Genomic DNA, 18,503 nt, shown 5'->3' on the forward strand with positions numbered 1-18,503 from the left:
AGTTTAAGGCGAGGTATGATAGATACTGTATGAATGTCAAATAGTTGTGATGAATATGATTTGGGGCCTCCCTCGATGAGTCAAATGACTCCCTGGAGTTGCCCGTAATAATAGTAATAGTAATAATAGTAATACTGACAATTAAGCCATCTTCTCCTCTTTCCTTTATCCATGAATCTCACATGTTTTCATCCTGATGAGAATGAAACATCCTTATAAATTGTTCAGTGAATGCCTCAACTATGTGCTCTGCATCAGTTACTATTCCTCCATACGTTAACATTATCTTACCATAATCATTCTTCTTATTACTTGCCACATATCTCGAAAAAAACTCCCCAGGTTTTTCTTGGCTTGATTTGCTAATTTCTGTTCATACTGTTTCATACAGTCATACTAACTGAATCATCTTCTTAGTCTGCTATGTTTACTCCCCATGTAATTGATTGCTACTACTATTCATCTTGTTCTGCCTCCAAAACATCTTCTCTTCTTCCAAATTTCATGCTTAATCCCTTCATTCTTCCATTTGACATCCACTTTATTCAGTCTTTTGACATTCTGAATATGTTTTCAGACTGATGTTGTTAAATATCTTTTGGTCAGTTCACATGCAGCATTTATCTCCCTCCAGTTTAACACTTCATTCCATGCTATAGCTCCAAGCTGTTTCCAAAGTTTTTGATAATCACCAGCCTTGTAATTCCACATATATCCTTTCCTCACAGAAGTCTTCATATGGCTAGCCACAACCCAAGTGATCACTTCAGGATCACTCTTACCACCTGGAGGGAAGTGCAGAATTCCCACTCACAGTCACGTCCTCTAATGAAATGATCAGATCTGAAACTCTTTCTCCTCTCATATGCCCTCCTTTACATGCTGCCTAAGATAGTTATCCCTCAATAAATTCATTTTCCTTATTCTTAAATGCTATCTCTTCATTTTAATCAATATTTCCATAATTAAAATCACCAATAATAATCAGCCTTCCTTTTTTTTACTAACCAAAGTTGCTTATACATTTCTTCATCACTCCCCCCCCACACACACCCCCATTCCCTGGTCTATGGCACCATCCAAGTAAATATCTCTTCTTGTCAACTGCCACCACACCATACTAACTCAGAACCATTGTCAATATTTATATCTCGCAGTTCCACTTTGTGGGGATGTAATTGACCTGCTATCATCAGTTGCACCCCCCCCTCCCTCCCTTGTCTTTTCTATTCTCACAAAAAACATCATACTCTTCCATTTACATTCTCATCAGGATATCATCATTATTCAATGATGTTTCACTTATTTTAACAATTTTTGGACTAATTAACTCATTGAATGAAACCATTTCATCTCCCTTATTTCTGGTGCTCCTGGCATCCTTATTCATTTATTACTACTTCCAATATCCGCTTTCCTTATACCATTTCCCTGTCCACTCTAATCCCCCCCCCCACATTTTCTCTGCCCATCTTGCATTCTCATGCTATCATTATCATCCATAGTACTACTATTCTCATTTATAACCATTACAGTATAACCAGTTCCTCTCTCCTAATGTTTTGCTTTACCTCTTACTTCCTCTGCTTTCTTGCTCACATCGCTCATTGTGCCTCCTTGCAGCAATAGTCTGTCTAACTGACTCATATGAAATCTGTTTAAATACAACGTGTGACTTTTTTTTCCCCCACAAGTATAGAAAGGACAAGAATGGAGGTGGAGTGCTGCTGCTGATAGCAGGCAAATTATGTCCACATAAGGTAGACATGAAAGAGTGAAATATTGGCAATGGTTATGAGGCAGTGTGATGTGAGGTGGAGGTTGACAGGAAACATATTTAGTTGGATGTTGCTATAGGCCAGGGAATGTGGATGGTGGTGATGAAGAAATGTATAAACAACGTGTGTTAGTGATTATTATACCCAATTTTAATTATGGCAGATTAGATTGGAACAGATATCATTTGACAATAAGAAAAATGAATTTCTTGAGTTCTTGAGAGACAACTACCTCAGGCAGCATCTAAAGGAGGGCATGCCAGGATCAAGATTTTTAGATCTGATATTTCATCAGAGGGTGTAATTGCGAATGAGGTTTTGCACTTTCCTCCAGTTGGTGAGAGTGATCATGAAGTGATCACCTGTGTAGTGGCTAGCCGTATCTAGATTTTTGTGATAAGGGGATATATTTCGAAGTACAAGGCTGGCTGGTGATTATGACAAGCTTAAGAGACAGCTTGTAGCTATAGCATGGAATAAGGAGTTGAGTGGTAAGGAAATAAATATTGCTTTGCACAGAAATTTGCAACTTACACAAATACATAACTGCATTAATGTGTGCATGTATTCTGAAGATCAAAAGGCTACATAAAGTAGGTGTAAAATAGAAAAATGAGAGGATTAAGAATAAAATGGAATAAGAAGGCACTTTGGAAGGAGTACAATATGAAAAATGCAAATAATCAGTTAAATAAACAATATAATGTGCAAGCCAGAAGAGTGACTCAGTTAGTAAGGATGACAAAGTGCAGTATGAACAGAAATTAGTAAATCAGGCGAAGAAAAACCCTAGAGTTATTTAGATATGAATGATTGTAGTTAGATGATGTTAATGGATGGAAATGATAGAATGTAACTTCCTCAGAAGACGTTGTTGAGATCTGCCAGAAATGAGGTTGCAGTCAGATGTGTTACGAGGTAGCAGCGAAAAAAAATTTTCTGTTATTATTTATGAGAGTTTTTACTTTAAATTATGGGATATCTAAGCTAGATACAACATATAGTCTGTGGATAATCTGGAGTTTGGGAATTTGTACTTAAACGTAATATTTCACTATAGTTTGGATCATTCTTGTACAGTGTTTGGCAGTGGCTTATCACCAAGTTCACCCCATTTAATGACTACATTTTGCACACTATACTCCGGAATTTTATAGTGTGTGATACTTGTGGAATATATGCATCTCAGCAGTTAGAAATGTGGCAGGTGAGAGATCATGGATTGTGCAGCTGTGGAAAATGTAGAAAATGGAAAGAACTTTGTGATTTAGAAATTAGCACAATGGACTTTGGCAGCATTATTTCAGTAATGGGTGAATACCAACCAAGAGAGAGAGAGAGATGAAGAGCATGATTGAAAGTGAAGAAAATGAGTGGAATGTGAATGAAAATATAAAAGTAGGACATGTAGTAGGTTTGAAACATTATGAAATTTTCAAAGATGGTTTTGATTGGGAGGATGAATGTTGAGCAAGTGTAGGTAGTTTGCAGAGATAAATAGATGCACTGAAAGAAGAAGTGGAATGTATCAGGAGTGAGTTTAGAAGCACTAAAGAAGAGATTAGGCAACCTGGAGACAACAAATGGAAAGCAAATCAGAGTAGGAGAAAGAGAGAATTATGGGAATGATATAATTGGAGAGAATAGGAGAACTGGTGAAAGAGAGAGAATGAGAGAGAGGCAAGACTGCAGGAACCAGGGATGGAGAGATGGCAGGTTAGTGGAGTGACAAAGAAAGAAAGTGTTAGAGGAGAATGAGTGAGGGATGCAGATAAGCAAGGAAGAAACAGAGTGATAAGAGGTGTAATATAATGTATGGAGACTCGATGATCCATGATGTACAAGATAGAATGCCAGAGGAGTGTTTACTTAGAGGAACTATAGATAGGTGACTATGGCAATTAAGCGAGGTGAAAAAGTAGATGAGATGATGGTGGGCTGACTTGAGAGGCAGTGTGAATCAGGTGGCAAAAGATCTGAGATTCATACTTGTGGTTGTGTGGAAGAAGACTGAGAGAGGGAAGATAGTGTGTTGCCCAGGTATGATAATGCAGAGCTGCAGAGAAGATCATTAATAATGAATGATATAATAGCCAGAATGTGTCAAAAGAGATGCTTGGAAGGTATATGAGGCAGAAAGGAACTGTATGCAAAAGTTGGCTTGCATTAGAATGAGAAAGAGTGTAGGTATTTGAAGAGAATGTTGTTCTCTGAGTAAGTCAGTGTGTCAGTTCAGGGACTCTAGAATTATCAGGGTGGATGGTAGCAGGGGTGGCCTATTGTGGGAATAGTCACTTGGGAGAAGTGGGAGTACATCATGTAATGCTGAATCCAGTGGAATCTAGAAGGGATAATGATAGGTATAGAAATAGTGACAATACTAATATTTTATACTAATGCCAGGAGTGTCCAGAATAGATTATTATTATTATTATGTGACTCCTCCAAGGAGTCTAAAGACTCATAGAGGGAGGGCACCTACTCTACAACTCTCCGTCTCCACCACCCACCACATCATCCACCAACTACAGCGAACCAGCACTACCATCATCATCATCATCTACACCAATGCCATCTACTGCTCACCACTACCACTAGTATTTTCACAGACAATCACAAACATCCATACCCACAGCCTTTTTGCTGGAGAGTAGATATGCTAACCACTTAGCCAACCAGGCCAGCAAAAGGAGTACTCTAGAGAGGGTGAAGAGAAAAACTGAAATATATTGAACCAGACATGATTCAAACATGCAAGCTTCTGATCTGGAGTGAAATGTGATACCATTGCACTACCAGCCCTTAGATGCCAGCAGCACCCAGGAATCCCAGGTGGTCACACTCCCAAGTACTAACTGGGCTCAGGTTTGCTTAACTTCAGTGATCAGATGAGAACTAGTGCTTTGAAACCGATCTGGCCACCAACAGGAGAAGAGTAGAGGAGAAGAATGAAGGAGAAAAATTGGGGCACTGATAGCATCAGCCTCTTCAAAGATTGGTGGGATCTTTGAGTCATCATTGATGGAAGATGATATACAGATAGGAATAGAAGTAGCAGGGTATAGCATATTTCGACAGGATAGGATGGGCAAAAGCAGTGGTGGAGCACTGCTAAGATAAGTGATGAGTTATGTCCTCTCAGAGTGGAGGATTTGGAGGGCAGTGGCACTAATGGTTTTGACCATTAGTGCCACTGCCCTTTTTGTGAGACATGAAACAAGTCAAGTTTGCACCTGCAAGTCTAACTGACCCCGCACGTAGTGCAAGACCAAGGCAACTCAAGGTAAAAGTAGAATAAGTTCTGATCACAGACTTGCAGGTGCAAACTTGACTTGTTTGTCTGTTTGCTCACTTGGGGAATGGAGTAAAACCAGGTTTAAAATAGCTTGGTATCTTTAACATTTATTATACCCAAGGTAAAATACTTTCTACATTTATATCTCCTCCTGAGATTTTTATTTAATAAGGTAAAAACACCTTATGGTAACTTGTTCTGGTAAAATACTTATAAGCTCTGTATTACTAAAATCTTGGTATTTCTAACCTGGCTCCCACTGATGAGACCTCAATAAAGGTCGAAACCAGTCTGGGTAGTGGCCCCTTGCCTTTAATACAAAGCATCATACATCTCCTCCAGGAGATGGATTTTGCATTAAGGATAAATATTAAGATTAGTGATCAGAGTTTATTCTACTTTTATCATGAGTTGCCTTGGTCTTGCACTATGTGCAGGGTCAGTTAGACTTGCAGGCACAAGCTTGACTTGTTTGTCTGTTTGCTTACTTGGGAAATGGAGTAAAACCAGGTTTAAAATAGCTTGGTATCTTTAACATTTATTATACCCAAGGTAAAATACTTTCTACATAGTCAATCTTCTGTTCACCCTTTCTAATATATCAACTACATGAAAGCCAAATGATCAGATCTTTTCATAGTAACCTATATCATTGCTGATCATAGCCTTATACAGTTAAACTATAACCTCTTTATTTCTAGATGTCAAGATCCTTTGCATCATTCCATAATCTAATGATGATTTCACAATTTCTAAACTTCAGGTACCTATGCTCCACCACTCTCTGAACTTTCATCTCCTCTTCCTACTTCAAATTTCTCCAACAAGTGTATATTTTGCATCCCATCCTTGCTTACCAAATTTCAGAATCTTACACTTTGCAACAGTTGAACTGATAGTTATCCTTACTTGCCCATTCATGAAATCTGTTCAAGTACTCTTGTAAGGCCATAACGTCTTCTTGACTCCTCATTCTCCCAAATTTTGCATCATCTGCAAACAGCTGCATATCTCCAGTTAAATCCATCTTGGTATATTACTATACAAGTTAAACAATAATGGGTTTAAAACAGATCTCTGCAATACATCTAGTGACTTTCCTTTTTCTGGATACTGTACCTCCATACACAATTTGCTGATAGTTATCTGACAGCCAGTCACCTATTCAAATCAGTAATATGGTATCTAATCCCATCCATTCCAATTTATTATCAACTTGTCATATGGCAGTCTGTCAAAAACTTTTGTAGAATCCAAGTACACCACTGTATATGTACTGCCTTGTAAAACACACACATACATATATATATATAAAATTTATTTTTTTGAACAGAAGATGGATAAGAGCTTTGATTATGCCATATATATCTAATATATTTACACTTATTGTTAATAGAAAGTGGATGATGTTGTTATTGTTCTGTCATATCCCACTACTGGATAAAGACCTCTCCAAAGTTTCAGTGGTTATAATTCTATCATTTTCACCAACCAATTGCCAGCCTGGTTGGCCGAGTGGTTAGAGTATCCACTCTCCAGCCAAAAGGCTGCAGGTTCGAATCCCACTGTGGGCATTGATTTTTGTGATTGTCTGTGAAAAATACTAGTGGTGATGGACTGTAGACGGCATTGGTGGATGATGAAGTTGAGTGGTGGAGACAGAGAGTTGTAGAGTAGGTGCCCTCCATCGATAAGTCTTGGATTCCCTGAAGGTGTCAAATAATAATATTATCCTTCCATATTCATTCTTTCTTCTACTAACCACATATAAAAAAAATAAAAAAACCTGAGATTATTATTTTTATTTCTTTTGGCTTCATTAACTAATTGAACTTATACTTGACTTTTGCTATTCTTATGAAGTGAGCCACCTTCTTTGCCTGTTCTTTGTAGTTGTCATACAGTTGATTATTACCACTCATTTCATGCTGCCTCCATAATGTCTTCTTTCAGTTGCGCTTAACCTCTTCATTCATCCATTTCACTTCTATCTCTTTACACCCTGCTCCTCATCTCAAGCTGTCTCCTGAGCTTTTAATAATCACCAGTCTTGTAGTTCCACATAAATCCTTTCCTCACAGAAGTTCTCACATGGTTTGCAACCACCAAGGTAATCACATCATGATCACTCTCACCAAATGGAGGGAGATTTGACACACCTCATTTATAATGATATCCTCTGATTAGATAATCAAATCCAAGCACTTTGATCAGCATGTACCCTTTGTTACATACTGCCTGTGGTAGTTGTCCCTTAAAAATTTGAGAAATTTCTTTTATTTACTTCCAGATGCTATCTCATCATCTCAATCTGTATTGCCATAATTAAAGTCACCCATAATGATAACCCTTTTCCTATTTGCTTCTACATTTCATGGTCACTATGAAATGTATATCTGGCTAAGCATTTCATTCTTTTCACCTCTATCTCACACTGTACTGGTAGTCTATTTAAGCATTGTTCGATGATCTTTTTGCATAAGAGTGTGGACCTCTCATGATGAAAATAATAATAATAATAATAATTAAAGAGTAAAAGATTAAAAGCTGGGTCGAAATAATACTTATGTTGGAGGAAAATATTAATAGAAACAGAAAATATTATATGGATTACAGGATAAAAAAACAAGAAAAGATAACAGCAACATGAATAAGGGATTAAAGAGAAAAAGATAGAAAGACTGGTGTTGTTGGTTATTAATAATGGAAAATCAAAGTGTGTATCATTGGACACATCTGAACATTGATTGCTTTAACTCAGCTGATCTGTCCAGTTTGTGTCTATCATTGCACACAATGTGTATCATAGCTCCTGCTGCCATCATTGCATGGTAGAGCTACCATCAAAATTTCCTCTACCTGCAAGGATAAAGGTATGGGTATATTCAGCGCTTTCTCCCGGTATTTCTCAAAAATAGTGGGGAAGTAGCTAGCAGTCTTCTATGTTTAAGATGTTTCCAATTGACCACACTGCAAGAAGCAGTTTGCTTTCTTTTAAGGTAGGGAAATGAGTGCAAGAATGAAGTGATCAAGCAGGAAGTGATCTAGAGGAACCAGAGAGTAAGACAAGAGAGATTGAAGAGGTGGTTATGAATGAAGAAGTGAGTGCCATGAGTATAGAGAATCAGAGAACAGGTGTGCAAGACAAACAGGGAGGCCCAGGTGGACAGGGGAACACAGCATGAGAAAGTCTGATGCTCCAAGAGTATGTGAATGCATGTGTAGACAAAAAGGGAAGGGGATGACCTGGGATCAAGGGAAAACAGTTGGAGTTGAAGAAGACTCTAAGATGAATAAGGAGAAAAAGAAATGGCCTGAGTTAAACATGGAGAGGTCACATCAAATAAGTGGTTCAGTAGAACTAGTTATAGATCCAGGAATGAGCTGCTGTGTTTGTATACAAATGCTAAAAGTGTAAGAAACAAAACAAATAAAATGGTTGCATTAATTGAGTCTGTTCACCCAAGAATTGTTGGAATAAGTGAGCCATGGTTGGATGAGGATAACATCCTGACAGGAATAGAGATGGAAGGGTATGATGTGTTTCATGAAGATAGAAGGGTAAAAAAGGAGGGTTAGTCATATTGATGATAAAGAAAGAGTTATGTCCATACAAAGTAGAGATGCAAGAGAGAAATAATGCCAGTGGTTTTGAGGCAGTATGGTGAGAAATAGAAGTGAATAGAATGAAATACTTAGTCGGATGTTGTTATAGACCTTGTAATGTGGATTTTAGTGACTATGAAATGTATAGTCAAATTAGTCATGCGAATAAGAAAAGGGTGATCATTATGGGCTATTTTAATTATGGCAATATAGACTGGGATGATGAGATAGCAACTGGAAGAAAAGAAAATGAGTTTTTGAGGTATAACTAACTCAGACAATATGTAATAGAGGGTGCACAAAGATTGAGGGTCTTGGATTTGATCATCTTATCAGAGGATGAGGTGAAAATAAGGTATGAAATCACCCTCCAGTTGGTGAAAGAGACCATGAAGTGATTGCTTGGGTAGTTTCCAGTGGTGTGAGGACCTCCGTGAGAAAAGATTATATGTGGAACTACAAGGTTGGTGATTATAAGGAGCTCAAGAGACAGCTTGCAGGTGTAGCTTGGAATGAGGAGTTAGCTGGAAAAGAGATCAGTATAGCTTGGGGGATATTCAAGAACTATCTAGTGGAAGCAATGCCTAAATGTATTCCAAGGGTCAGAAGGTTAAATAAGGTAGGTGTGAAATGGATGAATGAAGAGATTAAGCATGCAATACAGAGAAAAAAGGCATTATGGAGTCTGCATAATAGAAGTGGTAATAATAAATTCAATGAGGATTACAAAGAACAGGCAAGGAGGGTGACTTGGTTGGTAAGGGTAGCAAAAAGTGAAGTATGAGCAGCACTTAGCTAAAATTTCAATATCATCATCATCATAATCATCAGTTGCATCAGTCTTGGGACTGGTAGCTCAGCAGCAATTTCCTCCATTCCGCTCTGTCATTGGCTTTCTTTTTAACCTCCTGGTAACTCCTCAAACCCATGCTGTCTTTGACTTGGTCAAGAAAGCTTTTCCTTGGTCTGCCTCTTCTTCTTTTCCCCTCTATTTTGCCTTCAGTTATTCTTTTCACAAGTCCATCATGTCACAGTATATGTCCAAACCACCTATCCCTTCTAATTTTGATCGATTTTATTAGAGTTCTTGTTTCGTTTATCTCAGGACTTGTTGGTTTGATTTTTTTTCTGTCCATTTTGTTTTGTTCATGCAATGCCAGCACCACATTTCAAAAGCCTCCAATCTTCTTACATCTTCTCTGCCTAGAATCCAGGTTTCACATCCATACAGTGCAATGCTCCATATCAATGTCTTTATTAATTTTTTTTTCAATTGTAGGTTGAGGTTTCCTGTTAAAATGCTTTTCATCTTAGAGAATTGGGCTTTTGCGTTGTTTATTCTCGATCTTATGTCTTCTCTTGTTCTGCCATCTTCTGTTATTAGGCTTCCTAAATATTTAAAGCTTTTCACTTGTTTTATTTGTTCCCCGCTGATACAGAGCATATGATGTCTATATGCTCTGTATTGATAGGGATTTTGTCTGTAACAATGATTTTAGTCTTATCTGTGTTGATTTTCATTTTATATTTTTCAAAGTTATTATTTAGTAATTCTAGCATTGTTTTTAACGTTCTTCTGTTTTCTGCTACAAGGGCTATGTCATCAGCAAATCTTATACACATGACTTGCTCACGATTTATCTTTATGCCACTATTTATTTTATCTTTAGTTTCCTGAATGGCCTTTTCAATATATAAACTAAATAAAAGTGGTGAAAGTATACATCCTTGTCTTACTTCACTCCTGATATTTATTATTTTCTCCTTATCATTGATTTTAATCTGTCCATTTTGATTTTTGTAAATTTGGTAAATTATTTTCTTCTCTCTCTCAAATCTATGCCGTTAGAAAATTTAGGAGTATTTGCTGGTTTACTTTATCAAACGCTTTCTCTAAATCAAGGAAGCAAATGTAAGTATTTTGACTAAGGTCTAATCTTCTCTTTATTATTGTTCTTAAACAGAGTATTGCCTCTCTTGTTCCTTTATTCTTTCTGAATCCAAATTGGTCTTCATCCAATAGGCAATCTATTTTTGAATAAATTCTATTTTGAATAATTTTTAGCAGAATTTTGCTAACATGTGGGATTAAAGCTATTGTTCTAAATTGGCTGCATTTGTTTGCATTATTCATTTTTGGTATTGGTATTATACATTTCATAAAGATTTCATAAACTTCTTTGGTATTTCTCCTCTATCATAGATTTGGGCTATTAATTGATAGAGTAAAGTTTTTGTCTCATCACCTAGATTTTGTAGCAGTTCTATAGAAATATTGTCTACACCTGGACTTTTTCCCTTACTCATTTCGGACAGTGCTTTATCAAATTCTTCTCGCATTATTGGGGGTCCTAGATTATCTGCATTTTGATTTTCTATGCTGATATCAACGTCAAGTTCGTCGTTATAGAGATTTTCAAGATAATTCTTCCATTCCATTAATATATCCTCAGATTCTATTAGTAATTTTCCATTTTCATCTTTGATGGCATTGTTTTTGCTGTTCTTATTAAATTTGAAAGTCAGTTTGTTAATTTCTTTATAGGCTTTCTCTATGTTTTCTTTTTAAAATAATTCATCTATGTTATTACACTGTTCTTCCAGGTATTCTTTTTTGGCTTGTCTACATTTTCTTGTAATATGATTTTTAAGATATTTGTATTTGGCCACATCTTCTTCTTTAACAGCATTTTTATATTTTCTTCTTTCATCCATAAGTCCAAGTATTTCATCTGTTATCCAATGTTTTCTTTTTTCTTTTTCTGCATTTTTCAATAATTGATTTGATGAATTTGTAATTAACTCTTTAATCATATTCTATTGGTTTTCAATATTATTCTGACTATTTATGTTTTCTGGAAAGTTATGATCAGTTGCCTCTTGGTATCATCTCTTTACTTCTTTACTCTTTAATTTTTCAAGGTTCCATCTTATTGGTTTGTATCTTTGGATTTGTTTCCTATGTTTCAGTTCTGTTTTCATTAAGACAAGGTTATGGTCACTACTAATGTCGGCACCTGGATAGCTTTTGCAATTTTTTATTTGGTTTCTGTATCTTTTCTTGATGAATATATAGTCTATTTGATATTTATTTGAATCCCCAGGTGTTTTCCAGGTGTATCTTCTTCTTTTTGGAACTTGAAATAGTGTATTTGCTATAACTAACTGTTTTTGTGTACAAAATTCTATTAATTGCTTTCCCCTTTCATTCCTACGTCCAAGACCAAATCTTCCTGAAACATTATCATTGCTCTCTTCTCCCACTATAGCATTCCAATCTCCCATTATTATTGTATTGTCTCTATTTTTAAAGCTGCTCCAGATTTCTTCTATTTCTTCATCGCTATGTTGTGATGTTGACATGTAGACCATTATAATATTGAGGTTTACTGGTTCATTTTGAATGCTTATCACCATGATTCTGTCACTATAGTTAATTATTGTAAAGATTAACTTTCCAACTTTTTTATGAAGGATCATTGCAACACCTGACTCATCCTTCTTTTGTCCTGAATATATTATTCGAAATTCTCCACTCCAGAAATCACTCTGTCCCTCCCATCTCATCTCACTAATGCCCAGAATGTCTATTTCAAGTCTTTCCATTTCTTTTTTCACATTTTCTATTTTATCTGGTTCTAGCAGTGTTCTTGCATTCCATGTTCCAATATTCAGCTTATTTCTTGTCTTCATTTTTGAATAAGTACCAGGATTTCGCTGGCTGTCGAACTGAGAAGCCCGGTTATTTCTCCTGCCGGGCATGACTCCTTCAGTGAAGGCTCCAGCACCAATCTTGATTTCATTTTTAACTTCCATTACTGTTTTTACTTGGGAATGTAATGTGGTGGTTTCCCCTTGCCTTCCATATCGCAGTATTGTAACATGTATGCTACAGGAGGTTAATCCAAGTAGTGCTGCTGCCCACTACTATAACTATTAGTGGTTAGTTGAAAGAGGAGGAAACACCCCTGGCCCTCGCGTACTCTGATAGCTTCATGGAGAATGGAGGACCTCCTCCTGAGGTTAGTAAGCAAGAAAAGAGACAAGCAGAAAGTTTTAAGTAAAGAATCCTCATTAGGAAGAATGTTAGTATGAGGGTAGAATCAGGAAGTGGAAGAGTTAGAGAAAAGTATGAACAAAAGCTTTGAAATAGATCTTACTTAGCTCTGGGACCCGGAGTTAGCCATGCCCGTGCCTGCAAGTCACAAGCCCCGTGGGGACATTTAATAAATATGCCTCAGATATTGGAAAAATCAAAAATTAAACAAAAAAGAATATGCAGAACGCAATAGGATATATGTCAGAAATATGAATGAATCACATCTTTACTGTAAAAAGGCAAATGGAACAAAGGAGAAACGAGATTGGCTAATTTTTACAGAAACCAGCAAAGCAATTTACTGCTTTGTTTTCAAATTGTTTTCTATGTTAAATAAAACTTTATGAAGAGTTTAATGACTGGAGAAATATAACAGAATCCTTATGTGATCACGAGGCATTCTACTGAGCATATACCAGCGATGTGCACATATCGTAAAGAAAATCAAGTTTTATAAATAGTCGAATTGATTCTGAATTGACGAAACTAATAGAGTCTGAAGAAAATTATTGGAGAGAAGTTTTAAAAAGAATAATATCTACCATTAAGTTACTGAGTAAACTAGGGCTAGCATTTAGAGGAAATACAAATGATATTATTTTTACGGCTATTTTGTCTGCTTTCGTTTAGGAGTGCCCCATTTTTAATGTCATTATATTTTTACTCAAGAATTCTTAGGGCATTACAGATGTATTTTAGAGACAAATATATGCAGAGTAATAGAGGAAGAAAATTCGCACATACCTTTTTTGATTGTTGTTGGTGAAGTATGAGCAGCACTTAGCTAAAATTTCAATATGTAGCCAGCAAAAAAAAGATTATGGAAGGATAATATTGATTGGAGAGGATGGTATAAGGACAACTGCTGCAGAAGATATAGTGGAGATACTAAATGAACAGTTCATAAAGGTCTTTCATTCTTGTGAATGTGACATCATGGAGAGTTTGAGAGCAGTTGATGATGGGGAGGAGAGACTGACTGGTTCTGAAATGTCTGAAATGTATAGGATTGGAACTCGATGTACTATTCCCTTGTTATTTAAGTTTGATTTGTAGGAGTCAAACAGATGTTGTGTAGCCATTTCATTAATATCTCCAGAATTCTGAAAAAAATACAATTTAGTGGCTACTTTTATACCTATCAATAAACTCTCAACTTGTTTTCCCTTGTCAAAAGATAAATGCTCACCTCTGTCTCTCCCTGGTGTATACCAAATTCCTTGTGATTGCCATCCATCCTATTTTGGACAGACTGGATGCTCAGTAGAAAGCAAAATACAAGAACACCAATCTTATATTTACTAGAGAAAAGCTGATATATTTAGCTTGGCTCAACACAGAATAGATGCAGACCACAATATTCTTTGGTCTGAAACTTGCCTGCTTCATTATTGTCGGCACAAGTTTGAGCACTTGCTTAAAGAGAATGCTGAGGTCTTGCTTCACTGCCTGAGCTTGAATTGGAATGACTGCCTGTCTTTATCTAAAATGTGGGAAAGTCTTTATCAGAATGACACGTCATTAAAGTTTTATTTTTTTTTTATTTATTTATTACAGCTATGATTAACCTATTTTTCTCGCTTATACCATTACGTTGTAAGTATAACATCATTCTCTTATACTTACTGTTTCTTTCTGTTTCACATCAATCAACTGTCATTGCCATTAAAGATGGCCTGTAATTTTCAGGCTGGAATATTTGGCTTTAACTAAATACAAGGGTGATCTAAAAAGTTCTCTGCCTAACAATGAAAAAACGAATTTATAATTTCAAATTTATTTTAATTTTTCAACATAATCACCCTTAAGACTAATACATTTATTCCAGCGATGCTCCAGTGTATCCCATCCTTGTAGTGGTTCTCAGTAAGATCTGTAAAATACCCCTCTACAGCCACAATCATCTCTTCATTTGAAGAAAAATGCTGACCAGTGAGGAATAGTTTTAGTTTTGGGAAGAGATAGAAGTTAGAGGGGTGCCAAATCTGTGGAATAGGGTGGATGTTCTAACAATTCATAGTGCAGATGCCTTAATTTTCCCATTGCCAAAACACCTTTGAGGGCAGGTGGCCACAAAGATGAAAAATTTTTTCTTCTGCAAACTGAGTCTTTTCTCACAAATGTTTTCATCTAGTCTGGTAAAGATTGGAATAATATTCTCCGGTTATTGTTTTTCCCTTTTCATAATTAATAAACAAAATGCCTTTAGCATCCCAAAACACCGATGCCATGACCTTTCCTGCTGATGGAACTGACTTTGTCTTCTTTGGTGCTGAACAACCGGCTTCTGTCAACTGTTTTGACTGCTGTTTGGATTGTGGTGTGTAATAGTGAATCCGAGTCTCATCCATAGTAATAAATTGATGCACAAAAAGTTTTATTCTTGTTAAAATGCTCCAAGCACTGTTCAGAGATTTTCATGCAAGTGTCTTTTTGATCTGCTGTGAACAAGCACAGCACTCATCTTGTGCAAAGCTTTTCATTTGCGATTCTTCATGCAAAATATATCCTACACATTCTTTTGAAACGCCTATAGTCTCAGCAATTTCACGCACTTTGACTCGCTGGTCATCCAATACCATATTGTGCACTTGATCAATGATTTCTGATGTTGTTACACGTTTTGGACATCCTTCACATGGTTCATCTTCAAGGCTGGTACGGCCACGTTTAAACTCGGCAGTCCATTTCTTAATTGCCGAAATTAAGGAGAAGAGTGCCCATAAACTTTTATGAACTTCAAATGAATTTCTTTTGGCATTAAACCTTTTATAGAAAGAATTTTATTACCGCACGATACTCAATTTTATTCATTTCAAGGGATACAGACAACACTTTTGTTTCAGACAGCTGTATAAAACAAACTACTTGATAGAATGACTTGCAATTTCACATGGATGATTATGACAGATGTACCAACTTAGAAAAAAAAATCGTGCTAATAATGTTGTCATCTATGGTCGAGGTGGAGAACTTTTCAGACCACCTTCATAAATAGTATTACTCATCCTTGTGTTTATGTGTAAATAATTAATAGTTACTCTATGGCACAAGTTTCTCTAAATGAGCAACTAATGCTCATAATGCTAATCTTAACATAGTGCCTTCTAGGATCCAGATAACCATAGAGTTAATTTGGAGAAGTCAGGCTATTTGGTCTCAGAATGACTCCCTTTCAAATCTTAGGTAATTAATACATACTTGTTGAAGTTGTTTGAGTGCTTCTTAGCCAATGCTGTTTCTAAAACTGTTCTCTCAAAACTATAGCATCTCCTTTGTAATATAGATGTTTTCTTAATGGAACATAGCCTGCCTTTCCTGACTTGCCATATAAATGATCATAGATGTAAATTTTATTTTCTTCAATGCAGATGTTAACTTATCTACTAGTCTATCCAAAGTAAGCTAAAGTGGAGACACTAGGAACTTTATGCACTCCATGATATGCAAAAGGATGAAATTGATCCTTAGGAGATTCTTAACGATCTGGTCTGGTTGCTAATCTTGTTTGCTGAGTAGTAAGTGTATCTGCTCCTCTCCAACTAACAGATTGCAACTTCAAATCCCTTCATGGACATGCATATTTGTGATTGGCTTTAGGTGTTAGTTAAATTCATCACTCAGTGTGAGACCATTTCCCTGCTTATTGGAGGCATGAAGTGGTTTGAAAAAGTTTCACAGTTGGTCTCTAGTGCAGAGTTTCTGGATCATGTAAAAAATAAATAAAAACAGAAAAAAATATAAAACTGATAAAAATAAAAGTAAAATTAACCTTTAGTCTACTCACAGTACAAATGTACCATAGGTTTGCATACAGTCTTTCATTATTTATTAATTGTATTTGGTAATTGTATGTTATTGTATTGTACTGTATTTAGTAATTGTATTAGTTATATTTTTTTCTCTTGGTATTATTTATCCTGGGAAGCATTACTATGAAAATAGAGGAAGATTTAAATGAAGAGTAGTTTGATTCTTTCTTTTAGGGTTACACGGTGATCAGCACTCATATTTGTAGATTTAGGGACTCAAAAACACACGTGTTGAACAGATTATTTTATTAATTACAAATAAAATAAAACTTGACGTTTCAACCTCTATATCGAGGTCATCATCGGAAGAATACAACTGTATACAGAACCAAGCTACATGCTCATGCTTTCTATACCAGTAAACTAAATCTACGTAGTTAATAAATCTTTTTTCTAGCCTGACCTCTAGTGATAGAAAAGAAAAACAAAAATAAAGAAATAAAGAAATAAAATTATAAAAAAAAAAAAAAAAAAATTATAAATATATATATTATAAATAGATAAATGCAACTACAATAAACTGTTAGAGTCCTCATGTATTAATATTCTGGATAGTTACAAAATGATTTCTTTCAGTTGTTATTGAATGTTCTAAACACTTCACCAGGTCACCAGGTTGTCTTCTTGTAGTGGGAATTTTTCTAATGCTAGTTTAGGATGTGGAGAACCCATCTACAGGTTGTAGATGGGTCCTCCACATTCTTGAAATGGTGAGGCCGCAAACCTACACACACAGGCCAATACATACACAAAAATTCTTACCACCACCCAACACAAAAATTAGGTGTCATAAGCACCCTTAAACACAGAGCCTTAACTATTTGTTCGAATGAACAGGCTCTAAACCAAGAATACAAAATCATCAACCAAACATTTATCAAAAATGGATACAATAAAAAAACTATACACAAGATCCTCCATAAAGATACCAGTAAGAACAAAAAAGATTTCAAGAATGCTATTGCCATTCCTTATGTTAGAGGCATTTCTGAAAAAATAGACAGAACACTTCGCAAATACAACATTAAAACCACCTTTAAACCCCCAAACAAGCTAAGACACCTACTCAGTTCCTCTAAAGATCCTCTTCCACTCCTAGCACACCCAGGGGTATACAAAATACACTGCACATGTAACATACCATACATAGGGGAAACAGGGCGAACTATCCCAATCAGACAAGACGAACACAAACAACACATTAAATACCTCCACTTCGGTAAAACAAGCCTTTCTGACCATGCACTCCAAACATACCATAGAATTGACTGGAAAAATACCAAGTCCCTACACCACACCAAAACCTGGTTTGAGAGAAAATTTAAAGAGTCGTGTGAAATGCTCAAACGCAACCCAAATCTCAACAAGAATGATGGCCTCACCATTTCAAGAATGTGGAGGACCCATCTACAACCTGTATAACATCCTAAACTAGCATTAGAAAAATTCCCACTACAAGAAGACAACCTGGTGAAGTGTTTAGAACATTCAATAGCAACTGAAAGAAATCATTTTGTAACTGTCCAGAATATTAATACATGAGGACTCTAACAGTTTATTGTAGTTGCATTTATCTATTTATAATATATATATTTATAATTTTTTTTTAATATATATATATATGTTAAGAATACCAAGCAATTTTTTAAACCTGGTTTTACTCCATTTCCCAAGTAAGCAAACAGACAAATAAGTCAAGTTTGCGCCTGCAAGTGATGCAAGTCTAGCTGATCCTACAGGTAGTGCAAGACCAAGGCAACTCGTGGTAAAGGTGGCATGAGCTCTGATCACTAATCTTTATATTTACCCTTAATGCCAAAACACATCTCCAAGAAGGAGATGCATGATGTTTTGTATTAAAGGCAAGAGGCCACTACCCAGACCGGTTTCGACCTTTATTGAGGTCTCATCAG

At 36.1% G+C, this 18,503-nt stretch overlaps 1 protein-coding gene and 1 pseudogene across 1 annotated transcript in view; one reads left to right on the forward strand and one right to left on the reverse strand.

The window, feature by feature from the left end:
- LOC150097776 (dynein regulatory complex protein 1-like) overlaps window positions 1–18,503 on the forward strand; it is a 303,397-nt gene that overhangs the window by 178,893 nt on the left and 106,001 nt on the right. The gene's annotated exons all lie outside the window — the stretch shown is intronic.
- On the reverse strand, window positions 4,586–4,704 carry LOC150097778 (5S ribosomal RNA; annotated as a pseudogene).

Source organism: Typopeltis vanoorti, chromosome 17, assembly GCF_054136105.1.
Source record: "Typopeltis vanoorti isolate ZY-2024b chromosome 17, IOZ_Tvanoo_1.0, whole genome shotgun sequence".
In the NCBI taxonomy this organism is placed as follows: domain Eukaryota; kingdom Metazoa; phylum Arthropoda; class Arachnida; order Uropygi; family Thelyphonidae; genus Typopeltis; species Typopeltis vanoorti.